The sequence below is a fragment of the Tupaia chinensis genome, unplaced genomic scaffold (genome assembly GCF_000334495.1).
Source record: "Tupaia chinensis unplaced genomic scaffold, TupChi_1.0 Scaffold149333_1, whole genome shotgun sequence".
Taxonomy (NCBI): domain Eukaryota; kingdom Metazoa; phylum Chordata; class Mammalia; order Scandentia; family Tupaiidae; genus Tupaia; species Tupaia belangeri.
Window position 1 is genome coordinate 1171625 of NW_006209177.1, and position 12700 is coordinate 1184324.

The window sequence follows — 12700 nt, forward strand, 5'->3', positions numbered from 1 at the left end:
TGCTTAGGGGGTGAATATAAATTAATTAATTAAAAAAAGTTTCAGGAGGAAAAAAAACATGAAAACTTTTTCTTGAAATTAAAAAAATGCATTAAAAATCCCTGTTTGATGACTGCAGTAAGCAATATAGTCACAACTACGTGCTACTTTATAGTATGTTCACTCTACTCACTGAGGTTTATGCCTAAAGTCAGACTTTTGTTCATGGGTATGTATATATCAGCTATGCGTGCTATTTAGATTAATTAAGTTCTTTAGTATGTCAATAAAATGGGGGGAAAAGGCATAGAAAGCAACCATGGATACCAGAGGCAGTGTGGGAGGAGTGTGGGAGATGGCAGAGGATAAGAGATAGGGAATGAAGGATGGGAACAAAAGCAAAAAATATGAGAAATAAGAAATGGAAAATTATTTGTTGACAATAACACGTATGTTAATGTGCTTGATTGAGCCATTATACAGTGTATTCTGGATGGAAAATCTCATTTTGTATGCTGTAATGATGTATAGTGAATGAATGTAAATAAATAAATTTTTAAAAAGAAACATAAACAAATAAAACCATCATCAAAAATAAACTTCCATCCACACAAATCAAAGCCTATAGTGGTAGTAGAAAGATATTAATTTCAAAGAGAAATGGTTAATTCCTGTCAATCAGGAATATCATTTTGTAACTTCAGTTCCAAATTTCAATTTACAGTATTAGTTATTTAAATCTGTGGTTTACTTTTGAAATTATATCATGAATGCTAGAAAAAAATAGGAAACTTTTGAACACAGAATATCTAATATAAGATGTGGAGATGAAAGAATTCCATTCAAGTTACCTAAAACAGAAAGTTTTTTAAAATTTTAATAAACTAATCCCCAATTAAAAGCTAACATTTGCTTAAAATAACAACCATGTAAGACCTAATAAACTAAAGGAAACTCAGCAGTGCATGTGATAATTTTGAATAGAAATTCTCTTCAAAATCCTTGTATAATATTTTTTTTTTTTTGGAGAGGTTTTCGCTAAAGGGCACGTGCGCTGGCCAGACAGACAGAAAGAGAGAGAGAGACAAACAGACAGAAAGCGAGAAATCACCCTCCAGGGGGCATGGCCATGCTGCAATCCCTTCTCCTCCATTCTCCTCTCGGGATCTTGGGCATGCACACACACGCGCCTGGTGTGAGTTTTAAGCCACTGGGTCCGGGATGTGAACCGTGGTCGACTACATGGAAGTCCAGCGACATAGCCATTATGCTAACTGCTGCTCCCAAAATCCTTGTATAACACTTTAATGGGTATGTTCGAAATAATTTAAACCTAATAATTTTAAATATATTATTTTCTTTCAAACATGGTATTGTAATATAATTTATTGTTAGATATAATATTGCTTCTTGTCATCTGTATTATATTTACCAAATAGAATTAAGAGTCATCAGAAATTGGTTAGAGTCCCAGCATCACTACTTGCTATCCTATCATGTACAGTCATATACATTTTCTGAGAAGACAGCTTAGTGTTTATAAACTTTGGAGTCAGCTGTACCTGGATTCTTATCTAACCTTATTAACTACCTAAGGAGATAAAATTCCTTAATCTTCATGCATCTCAGTTTTCTCATCAGCAAAAGAGAAGTAATAATTGCATACCTCACACAGGCAGTTGGGTGAATAAACTGCTAATCTAATGGTCTGGTACTGTGCCTGGTGCATAATAGATATGCATTGAATAATAATATCAACTTCTGTTTTCTAATCACTGGTCACATTGTAAGTATTGAATCAAAGTATTTATGATCACTGTAAAGATTCAGTCTAGGACAAATTTATATAATTGTTATGGAAGAACATACACACACTTGCGTGCATGTAGGCACACACTGGCACTCACATGAACACACTAAGTCCATCTGTATAAAGCAGTACACTTTCCAGTTGAATATATAGCTTTGAATATGCACATGAGCAAAATAAGAAAGATAACTGAAATCCATTCACCAAGCAATTATCAGTTTTCCTTGCCTATAACATTCATTGCATAGACATCTTCATGATGAATAGCTATGTTCAATGTAATTATAGGTTGAAGCAGCAAAGAGACAGTAAAGTAGATAAGGTTCTCCATTTATTTTATATTCTGTTGCCTAGACACCTACTCTTCAGAATTTCTAATGTAACATCATTTGCTGTTGTCAGCCTTCCAAACAGGAGGGATGGGAAAACTAAAGAATTTCAAGCAACTGTTGAGATTGTATTTAAAAGTGAAAATAAAGAACTTTTGCTATACTAAATGGAAAACTTCTGAAGTAAATATTGGTTAAATGATTTGTCAAGTCTAGATATGTCAACTCACACTTAACTTTGAATTTCTAAACTGTAATGCATTAATCCTTCATTAGAATTTAATTTTTGACTTGGGACCAGCAGTTGGTGTAATGGCTATGTCGCTGGACTCCCATGTAGTCAACCATGGTTCAAGTCCTGGACCTGGTAGCTTAAACTCATGCCAAGAGCATGTGCATGCATGCCCAAGATCCCGAGAGGAGAATGGAGGAGAAGGGATTGTGGCATGGCCATCATCCCTGGGGGGTGATTTCTTGCTTTCTGTTTCTCTGTTTCTCTCTGTCACGCTCTATAGCAAAAACCTCTCCAAAAAAAAAAAAGAATTTATTTTTTGACTAGTAGAAGCTTAGTCCAGAGGTGTGTTATACTGAGTTTATGGGACTTTTGTTTTTACAATAAAGTCAGAGAAACATACACTGCTGGTTGAAACAAAATTTCAAATGTCTATAAATTTTACTTACAAGACCTAGTCCGGTGGTGCAGTTGGTAGTTGACTTCAGAGCTGGAAGAAACATGGCAACTACTGGTTTGGATCCTTGGTCTGGCCTACTGGACATGCGTGGACATACCTGAAATCCTGAGGAGCTGGGGAAAAGGGATCATAATGTAATGAAACACTTTCAAGGCTGCTTCTCTCTCTCTTTCTCTCTGTCTCTCTCACTTGTGTGCACATACTCAATCATAAACAAAACTTTAAAATTTTAATTTACAATATATATAATAAATACATTTGCCCACACAATTTATTTGTAAAATGTGTTCTCTAAATGTCCAACTTGTTGATTATCCTATTATCTCTTTCATTTCAACACTCTTTATTAAGCCACATTAATATTTGTTCATATTGTTCCCTCTGCATAGACATTTGTTTAGTCATATCTTATCTGACAATTTTTAATGTATCCTTCAAACATCAGAATACATGCCCTTCCCTTAGGAAATGTTTTGCTGACCTCCATGTAAGTGTCAATCCCTTTTACTTCACTCTTCAGTCTTGTATATCTCACTGTGATTTCACATGTCATTTGTTTCACAATTCCTTGTAAGTCTGTTTCTAATACTAAATAGTAAGTTAAATGAAGGCAAGGACAAAGCCTGCATTAGCTCATCATTGCATCCCCAGAGAATAACATAAAATATAACATAGCATTGGCAGGCAAGCAATAAATGTTTGATGAATAAATTTATAGATCGAATGATTGAAATACATATTAATCCCTACGATATTCACTTTCCCTGTCTGTGAAGAGAGAATATTAATACTAACCTCAAAAGGGTTCTCTGATGATTGATTTGTGTATAATATATGTTAAAAAAAAAAGGCACAACACCTTGTATCTACCAAGCGTTAAATAAAGTGCAGTACTTAACAACCTCTACCTTGTGTAATTAATGGTCTAGTAGATAAGGCAAATGAAGAGGCAATAGCAAGTGTGATGAGAGTCAGAGGGGAAGTGCAAAAGAGGTGTTATGGGAGCTTTAAAAAAAGACAAATGAACCAAGTTCCTGAGAAAAGAGAGAATGAATGAATGATCATTGAATGAATGATTAATTTATGAATAAATTAGAATAAATGAAGATTATAAATACTAGGCACCATGCAAGGTTGAAAAAAATGAATATGAATTGTTGAAATTCCTCCAGTAAGAGATAGCTTATTAACACTTCCTGTACAGCAACTTGTTCTTAAATTATAATTAACTAGTGTAAATATTTTCTAAATGAAATATCACAAGTTTTTCCTTTATTAAAAAAAAGAACAAGAGCTGCCAGTGGGAAGCATGGTGGTTAAGGCGCTGGACTCCTACATGACTGACTGCGGTTCAATTCCTAAAACCTGGCTGTTTGCTTCCCCACTTTCCCTTTTTCTCTCTCTCTCTGTTTCTCTGGTCAAATTTAATAATGATAATAACAAGTAAATAAATAAAATTAAATAATTCTTAAAAATAAGAACAAGACATACGATGTTAAATTGACTAACTTTATTTTGACAATATAATTCATTTGACTGATTTTTTTCCCACTAGTTTTGGTGTTAGAAAGTCACAATCTTTATCACTTATTGTTCTTATACTATATTACAGACCCAGAATAATGATAACAGCATGATTATTGGTAATAGGAAAATGGCTCACCCCAGAAAACTCCTTTAGATTAAAAAAAAAGTAAGGAAAATTGTCCAATCTTAGAAAGAAAATCATCCTTACAAAGTGTAAAGTGTTTGTATCTCTGTCATTATGAATAAAACATAGTTTTATCAATAAACTTTCTTAGACTACTGAGTATGTTAAGCACAAATTCTTACACATAGTGATTGATATATAGTACACATCATTAAAAATTATTCAAATCAAGTAAATCAATACATACTTATTAGTTTAGAAAGGATGGACTTATTTTGAAACTGTTAGTTCGGCTTCCACAGAAGAGCAGATTTTATTAGTGAGAACTTGGTATTAAGAAAGTCTGATGCTGGCCTAGCCAGATGTCACAGTCCACAGAGTGGTGGACTGTAGTCCTGCAACCCATATAGCTAACTGGGTTTTGATACTGAGGTCAGCCTGAAAACACTCCAGGCACATGAGCAGGGGTGCAAGACCCTAAGGAGCTGTAGGATTGGGGAAGAGGGACAACGTCATAACAAGACTCTGTCAAAGATGTGCTCTCTATCTCCTATTCTCTGTCATAAAGACATGCCTTTGAACATCTGACTATAGAAAAGAAGTCAGTAATATAGACATTCATATACTTTTTATTATTATAATTTTAAATTTTCAATAAGGCATGTGCACCCACCAGAGAGAGGTAGAGGGAGAAAAGAGAGAGCACAAGAAGACCCCTGAGGGGAAACCACACCACAATTGCTTCTCCTCCATTCTCCTTTCAGGATTTCTCCTCCAAAATCTCAGGATTTGAGGTACACATGCACATGCTCCCAGAGTGATTTGAAGCTGCTAGGTCCAGGACTCACACTGTAGTTGGCTATGTGGGATCTAGCTACCTTATCCACCACATCACCATGCCACCTGGCTAGCCTAGGCTAACATCCATATATTTTAAAATGCATTATTGCTTAATCCTTATGCTAGGCTAGTTTCAGAATTAGGAGACTCTAGAATTAGGTAATATCAGAATTATAGTGCATTAGATTAACACTGAAATAAAACATTATTTTTTTTCTTTAGAGAGTTTTTTAATAGGGTGTGTGTGCTCACTGGAGAAATTGAGAGAAACAGAGAGAGACAGAGAGACAGAAAGCAAGAATTCACCGCCCTCCCCCAGGGAGGATGGCCACAGTACAATCCCTTTTACTCCATTCTCCTTTTGCGATTATGGGCATGCACCCACACACACCTGGCATGAGTTTTAAGCCACTGAGTTCAGGACTTAAACCTCGGTCAACTATGTGGGAGTCCAGTGATGTAACCATTACATCAACTGCTGTTCCCAAAAGATACATTTTTAAATTTCATTCAACAAAATCTTTTAGCTGGAAGTAAAAAGCACTATGATCTGAAAGAAGGTACATGTCTTTACATTTCTACATTGCTATTAAAATATGAAAGAATGTAAAATTACCTTCTTGAGTTACTTTTCAAATCTAAACAACGGTCTAAAAAACTTTGAGTCACTCTAAAAAACCTTGAGTCACTATTCAAATCTAAACAACACTCCTGGGATTGTTGGATAAATGTATCAAATAAAACATTACATTTAAATGGGGACATCAACTATAATTATACACGAGTCAACTATACATTAAAGAAATTTTATTCAGGGACTTTCTGGCAACTTTGTTGACTAGGGGTGCTTAGCATGCTTTCTTCCCCCTCAAAAAAAAAAAAGAAAAATAAATAAAAAAGGAAGAATGACCCATCCAGAATCAGGATGACCCAGTAGAAGGGAGAGTGAACTTTCTGCACCTGCTGCCCCATCCCTCCAGTCACAATGAGGTTGGAACCAGAAAGAACTTCTATGATGGTGAGAAAGGAAGCAAGAGACCCTTCTCAGCCCCCATTAACATCTTGCTCACATGAAGTCATTACTACAGGAGAATTCTGTGCCTTTAAAGGCTCTGAGCCCAGTTTAGGGAACAACTGATGGGTCTATGTCACTCAAAGGGAAAAATCTAACCAAAGAAGCTAAAGACCTCCACAAGGAAAACTATGAGAAGATTAAAAAAAAAAGAGAGAGAGAGAAAAGAAAAGAAAAGAAAAAAATTGAAAATGACACAAAAAAGAGGAAGGGTATCCCATGATTGGAAGAATTAATATAATCAAAATGGCGATTCTACCGAAATTAATCTACATATTTAATGCAATGCCAACCAAAGTACCAGACACATTCTTCACAAATCTAGGAAAGACAATCATAAAGTTTGTCTGGGATCATAAAAGACCCTGTATTGCCAAAGCAATTCTGCACAGGAAGAGTGGAGTGGGTGGCATCTCACTTCCTGATCCAAAAAATATACTACAAAGCTGTGGTAATCAAAACAGTATGGTACTGGCACAGAAACAGACATGTGAACCAATAGCCCAGAATAGAGTCCCCAGAAATAAATTCCCAAACATACAGTCAACTGATTTTTGACAGGGGATACCAGTCAATCCAGTGGGAAAAGGAAAACCTCTTCAGCAAATGGTGCTGGAAAAACTGAATTTCCACTTGGAGAAAGATGAATCTGAACCCCTACCTCTTACCTCTGACAAAAATCAAGTCAAGGTGGATCAAAGATCTAAATCTAAGACCTCAAAGTATAAAACTTCTCCTGGAAAACACTAGGGGAACTCTGGGAGACACTGGAGCAGGGAAAGATTTCTTAAATAAGACCCCCCAAAGCACAGTCAATAATCTCCAAAATAGACAAGTGGGATTACATCAGACTAAGAAGTTTCTGCATGGCAAAAAACACAGTAATTATTTTTGTCCTATTACAATATATATTTAACTTTACTTTTTTGATAAAATTTAACAAAAAATACTAAAATACATGCTATGTAATATTAGGAAAATAGTAGGGTAGAGGCCAGGTGATGGCATGGTGGTTGAAGTACTGGACTCTCACATGGCCAACTGCAGTCTGAGTCCTGGATGTGGCAGCTTGCTTTGTCATATTCTCTCTCTCTCTCTCTCTCTCTCTCTCTCTCTCTCTCTCTCCTGCTCTCTTTCTGTCTCTCCCTAGTGAGTACATGTGCCCTATAGCAAGTTAAAAACAATGAATAAGGGACCAGCAGATGGCATAATGGTTAAATTGTTGTACTGCAGTTCTAGTTCTAGTCCCACACCTGGCGGCTTAAAACTCATGCTGAGCGCATATGTTTGCATGCCCAAAATCTTGAGAGGAGAATGGAGGAGAAGGAATTGCAGCATTGTCATTCCCCCAGGGGGTGATTTCTCACTTTCTGTCTCTCTCTCTGTGTCTCTCCAGCAAGCAAATGCACCTTATAGTAAAAATATTTGTCCAATAAATAAATACATAAATAATTCTTTAAAAATTACTAAAAAAGAAAATAGTTAATAATTAATAGTGCTGTTAATGTAACCCATCACCAAATCCAGACATAGAACCTTGCCAGCATCCCAGAAGATTACATCTATTCCTTACAAATCACAAACCTATTCCTGTTCCCAAAGCTAACAAGTATATACATTTTTACAAAAATGTACGTATGTATTGCTTATCTTTAGTTTTTCACATAAATATATCTCTGTAAGTAATAGCTTAGTTTTGCATGTTTGATCCCTCATAAACCCAATAATGCCCTATGAATGCTTGTGTCTGGCTTCTTTCAATGCTATTTTTAAGAATTATTTAAATTTTATACATATTTCTAAGATATTATTAAAGCATATATATCCATATTTTCCTAGGGAATTTCTCTAAGAGTAGAATTTCTTAATCTTTGATATACATACTTTCAAATTTACTAGATAATATAAACTGTTTTTCAAGGTGGCCTTGCCAGTTTATATAATCCCATAAACCATATATGAGAGTCCCCATTACTATACATGTTCACCACCACTGGTTATTGTCTATATTTACTAAGAGTTGAGGGCCAGTCCATGGCGTGGTAGTTAAGACAAGTGAATCCCACATGGCTGACCATGCGGTTTAAGTCCCAGACCCAGAAGCTTGAAAAACATGCCAAGCGTACGTGCATATGTGTGTGATATGTGTGTGTGCGTGCCCAAAATCCTGAAAGGAGAAAGAAATGGAGAAGAAAGGATTACAGTATGAGCATCCCTCCTGAGGGATGCTTTCTCACTTCTCTCTCTCTCTCTCTATCTATCTATCTCACTCAGGCAAGCACATGCACCTCTGGAAAAAAATTTTTTTAAAAGAATAGATGTGAAATATGAGTTAACAAGTTTAAACTCAGAAACATTTGTAAAAATGTACATCAAATATATCAGAGAATGCATATTCTTCACATATAACAAATGACCAGGAAAATTGACATAAAGTACATCCTAATATATTTAAGACACTCATTATACAGACCACATTCTTTGACCACAATGCAATTGAGTTAAAGATCAATAAAAATGATTAATAAAAATGTTAACAACAGTGACTTTTTAAAAAATATGATTCTAAATACCTCCTGTAGCAAGGAAGAAATCATAACACGAATTGGAAAATCTTTAGATATGAGTAAAAATTCTATACATCAAAGAAAATTATTTCATTGCAAAACTTGTGGAATGCAATGAAGCTGAAGCAACATCCAGGGAGAAAATATTGCCTTAAGCAATTATGTGAAAGAAAAGAAGTGCTGAAAATTCATGAGCCAATTATCTAACTTTAGACTTATAAAATATCAATTATATTGACCCAAAGAGAATAGAAGAAAACAAGGATGAGGCCAGAAATAATAAAATAGGAAATAATGATAAGAAAAGATAAACAACATCAATAATTACTTTTTTGGGAAGACTAATGAAATAAAGAAATCTCTGTCATCAATAACAAAACAGTATTGAAAATGTAAATGTTACATAAATACAAATATAGCCATTACTGAAAAAAAATCATCAGATATTATACTTAACTCTAGTCCTGTAACTGTTGAAACTGATATAAACATGTAGTTTCCTTGAAAAATATAATTGAACACTGAAAAAAAATAGCTAAGCATACTTACAAGCATTAAAAAATTGAATCAGTCCTTAAAAACTGTATACCATATCTCTCTTTTTCTCTCTCTTTCGTGTGTCTCTCTCATGTGCCCACACAAACATACACAGACTCAGGTAATTCTGCAGGTATAATCTACATCCAAAGAACATTTGAGCCCCATACTATATAAGAAGTCTTCAAAAATTTATGGAAGTGAGTATGATAAAAAGGTATACATGGATTTAAAAAAAAAATCACATACGCTAAAATAAACTTGTTCTCCAATTACACATTTTCATAAACTTTCTGAAGTCCATTCATAATTTTTTTTATAGAGAATTTAAAAATCAGGAGCAATTTAGTGAGTGTAGCATAAACTCCATACTAGAACCTGAGGAGGACAGTAGGAAAAGAACAACCACAAGTCAATCTCTCAAACATAAAAGCAAAATTATTTAACTAACCTTAACTTATTAAACTAAATTAGTTTCTAAAATTAAATGATAAACTAATTGGGTGTATGTGTGTGTGTGTGTGTATATATATAAATATATATATATATATATAATATAGACATATTTTACAGGTCTGTTTCATAGATATAAATGAGAGATCTGTACACTTTCCTGAAGCTTGTTGGGGGAGGAGATATATAATTTTTAAGGACTGATTCAATTTTTAATACTTGTAAGCACATACATTCAGATAGTATAATATATAAGATATGTATCTAAATACACACTATATATATTCACATTAGACTGGGTGTATCTAAAGAGTAGAAGGATAGTTTAGTATTAGGAAATCAGTAAATGTTTTATTCCACATTAATACATAAATGGAAAGAACTTAAATAATAACCATACCACTATAAACAAGATAAGATTCATACATTAAACTAGGTGCTTTACTGTCCGGATTCATATTCTGGTCTCATAATTAATATTCAATATTAGATAATTACTAATACTAGTCATTTAGGGGCAAAAAGTTTACAAACAATGCTTTCTCTGATCACTTGATAAAACCAATGTGTTGGCCATGTGATCTATAAAAGAACACACTTATAACAAATAAAACATTTTCTTGCTGAAAAAATGATATTCTTTGCAGAACATCAAATTCCTAGTGATAAAAAATTTATTTTTCATGCTTGGGCTGAAAGGAACTTTATAGGGACCAGCAGTTAGCGTAATGGCTATGTCGCTGGACTCCCACGTAGTCGACCGAGGTTCGCGTCCCGGACCCAGTGGCTTAAAAAACTCACGCCAGGCGCGTGTGCGTGCATGCCCAAGATCCCGAGAGGAGAACGGAGGAGAAGGGATTGCAGTGTGGCCATCCCCCCTAGGGGGTGATTTCTCACTTTCTGTCTCTGTCTCTGTCTGTCTGGCGAGCACATGCACCCTATAGTGAAAACCTCTCCAAAAAATAAAAAAAAAGGAACTTTATAGAAGAAAAGAAATATCTTTAAAAATATAAACATGTCTCCAAGTAAAATACACTTGATAAAGGCAAGGCATTGTTGAAACAACTGATTAACACAGATTTCCCAGAAAACACAAAACAGTATACAAAGAACCAGCCACCTGTTACACTGTTTCCATCAGCTGGGCTCTTTTCTTTCTAAAGAGTTTAGCTTTCTACTTTATAGAGTTACAAATATGTGAATACTCTAAACAAAAGTATCATTCTGAATATGGAAAAATTGATTTTGTTCTTTAAGGTAAAATTACAGATCATTTGCTCAAAGAGAAAAAAAAGTAGTTGCTTTAAGGCCTGTCTTCCAGCATCACATTTAAAATTAAGACTTTGCTTCAAAGGGATGCTGACATTTCTTCTACATGGTGTTCCATGGTGCTTTTGACATAATAGTCAATTACCTTGAAAGAATTTTTGAATTTCAGATCTGTACATAACCTGGTAGTAGACAGTCTGTAATATCTGTTCCTGAGACTGGGAATGAGTGTTAGAACTGCAGAAGTAGGTTACAGAGATCAATTACCCTCTCCTGAAGAATTTAATTTTATTCAACTTGAGCCAGTCTCAACACACCAGAACATCTGTATATGACTGATGTCAGAGACAAGATCAATAATTGTGATAAAAAGCTTTCAGTGTGATTATAGTCATTAGGTATATGATTTTGGGCTCCGTGAAATAGAGTCTATTTCACAACAGAATATGATATATTTTAATATTTAAATTGTATACCATTTCCTTAAGACACAAATCAAATCCCTGAATAAAAACAATGCCTCCAAGGAAAGAGTTAATTAAATAAATTTTGCTATTGAATTAAAATGGCACTTAAGAGCTTAAAAACACTGTAATTACTCTGACTTAATCGATACGCATTACATTTTTGTGCTGAAAAATCCCACGGTACCCACAAATATATACAATTATTATATATCAACGAAAATACTTTCTTTTCTATGTAATCCCCATTTCCAGATGAGAACATTGAGGTTCAATAACATACTTATAAAAATAGCATTAGTACCACTTTCACACCCAGTTAGCATTTATTAATAAGAGTCCTTACTCTGTGCTGGGCAAGCATCCACAAACAGTACATCAGCGGCAGCTGTCAGCTTAGCTTGCTACACTTCCATGAACCTGACCAGTAGGGAGACATGCCCAGATGGATTCAGCTTGTACTGACATAGGGAATGAAAGCAAAATCAACCTGGTCTCACCTTCACACATTCCTGGGCCTTCAAGGTGTCACTGACCCTGAGGAGTCAGATGATAGATGACTGGAATGGTGGATCCCTCTGTTTTTGAGGAGTCAGAGACTTCTCTGAACTTTCACAGAAGCCTGCAGCCATACCCTAATTAGGAGGGCAAGGTGGAACGTCCTGTGCTTCACTGGAAACAGAGCTGGACGAGGAGCAGCCTTATTGCAGCTCCCACAAGCAGGGAGGAAGAGAACAGGCTTGTGACAGTCTTCAGAAGACTGCTCATCTTGTCACGTACCTGTGAGGGTCACAGGGTGTTCTGCCAAGATTCAGGTCGAACTGGTTAAACCTTGCCTACATGGCCTGTGTGGAAACATGCAAGGTCACCATCACACCACAGTGGAACCATTCCTCTACACATACACGTTCGTGTTCAAAAGACCATACTATTATTTTGTCTATTTTACCAATCAAAGATCTGAGACAGAAAATGGCTAAATAGGTGTATATGCCAAAAACATTATTATAAATTTGGATTTGGGGGTTACAAGTAGC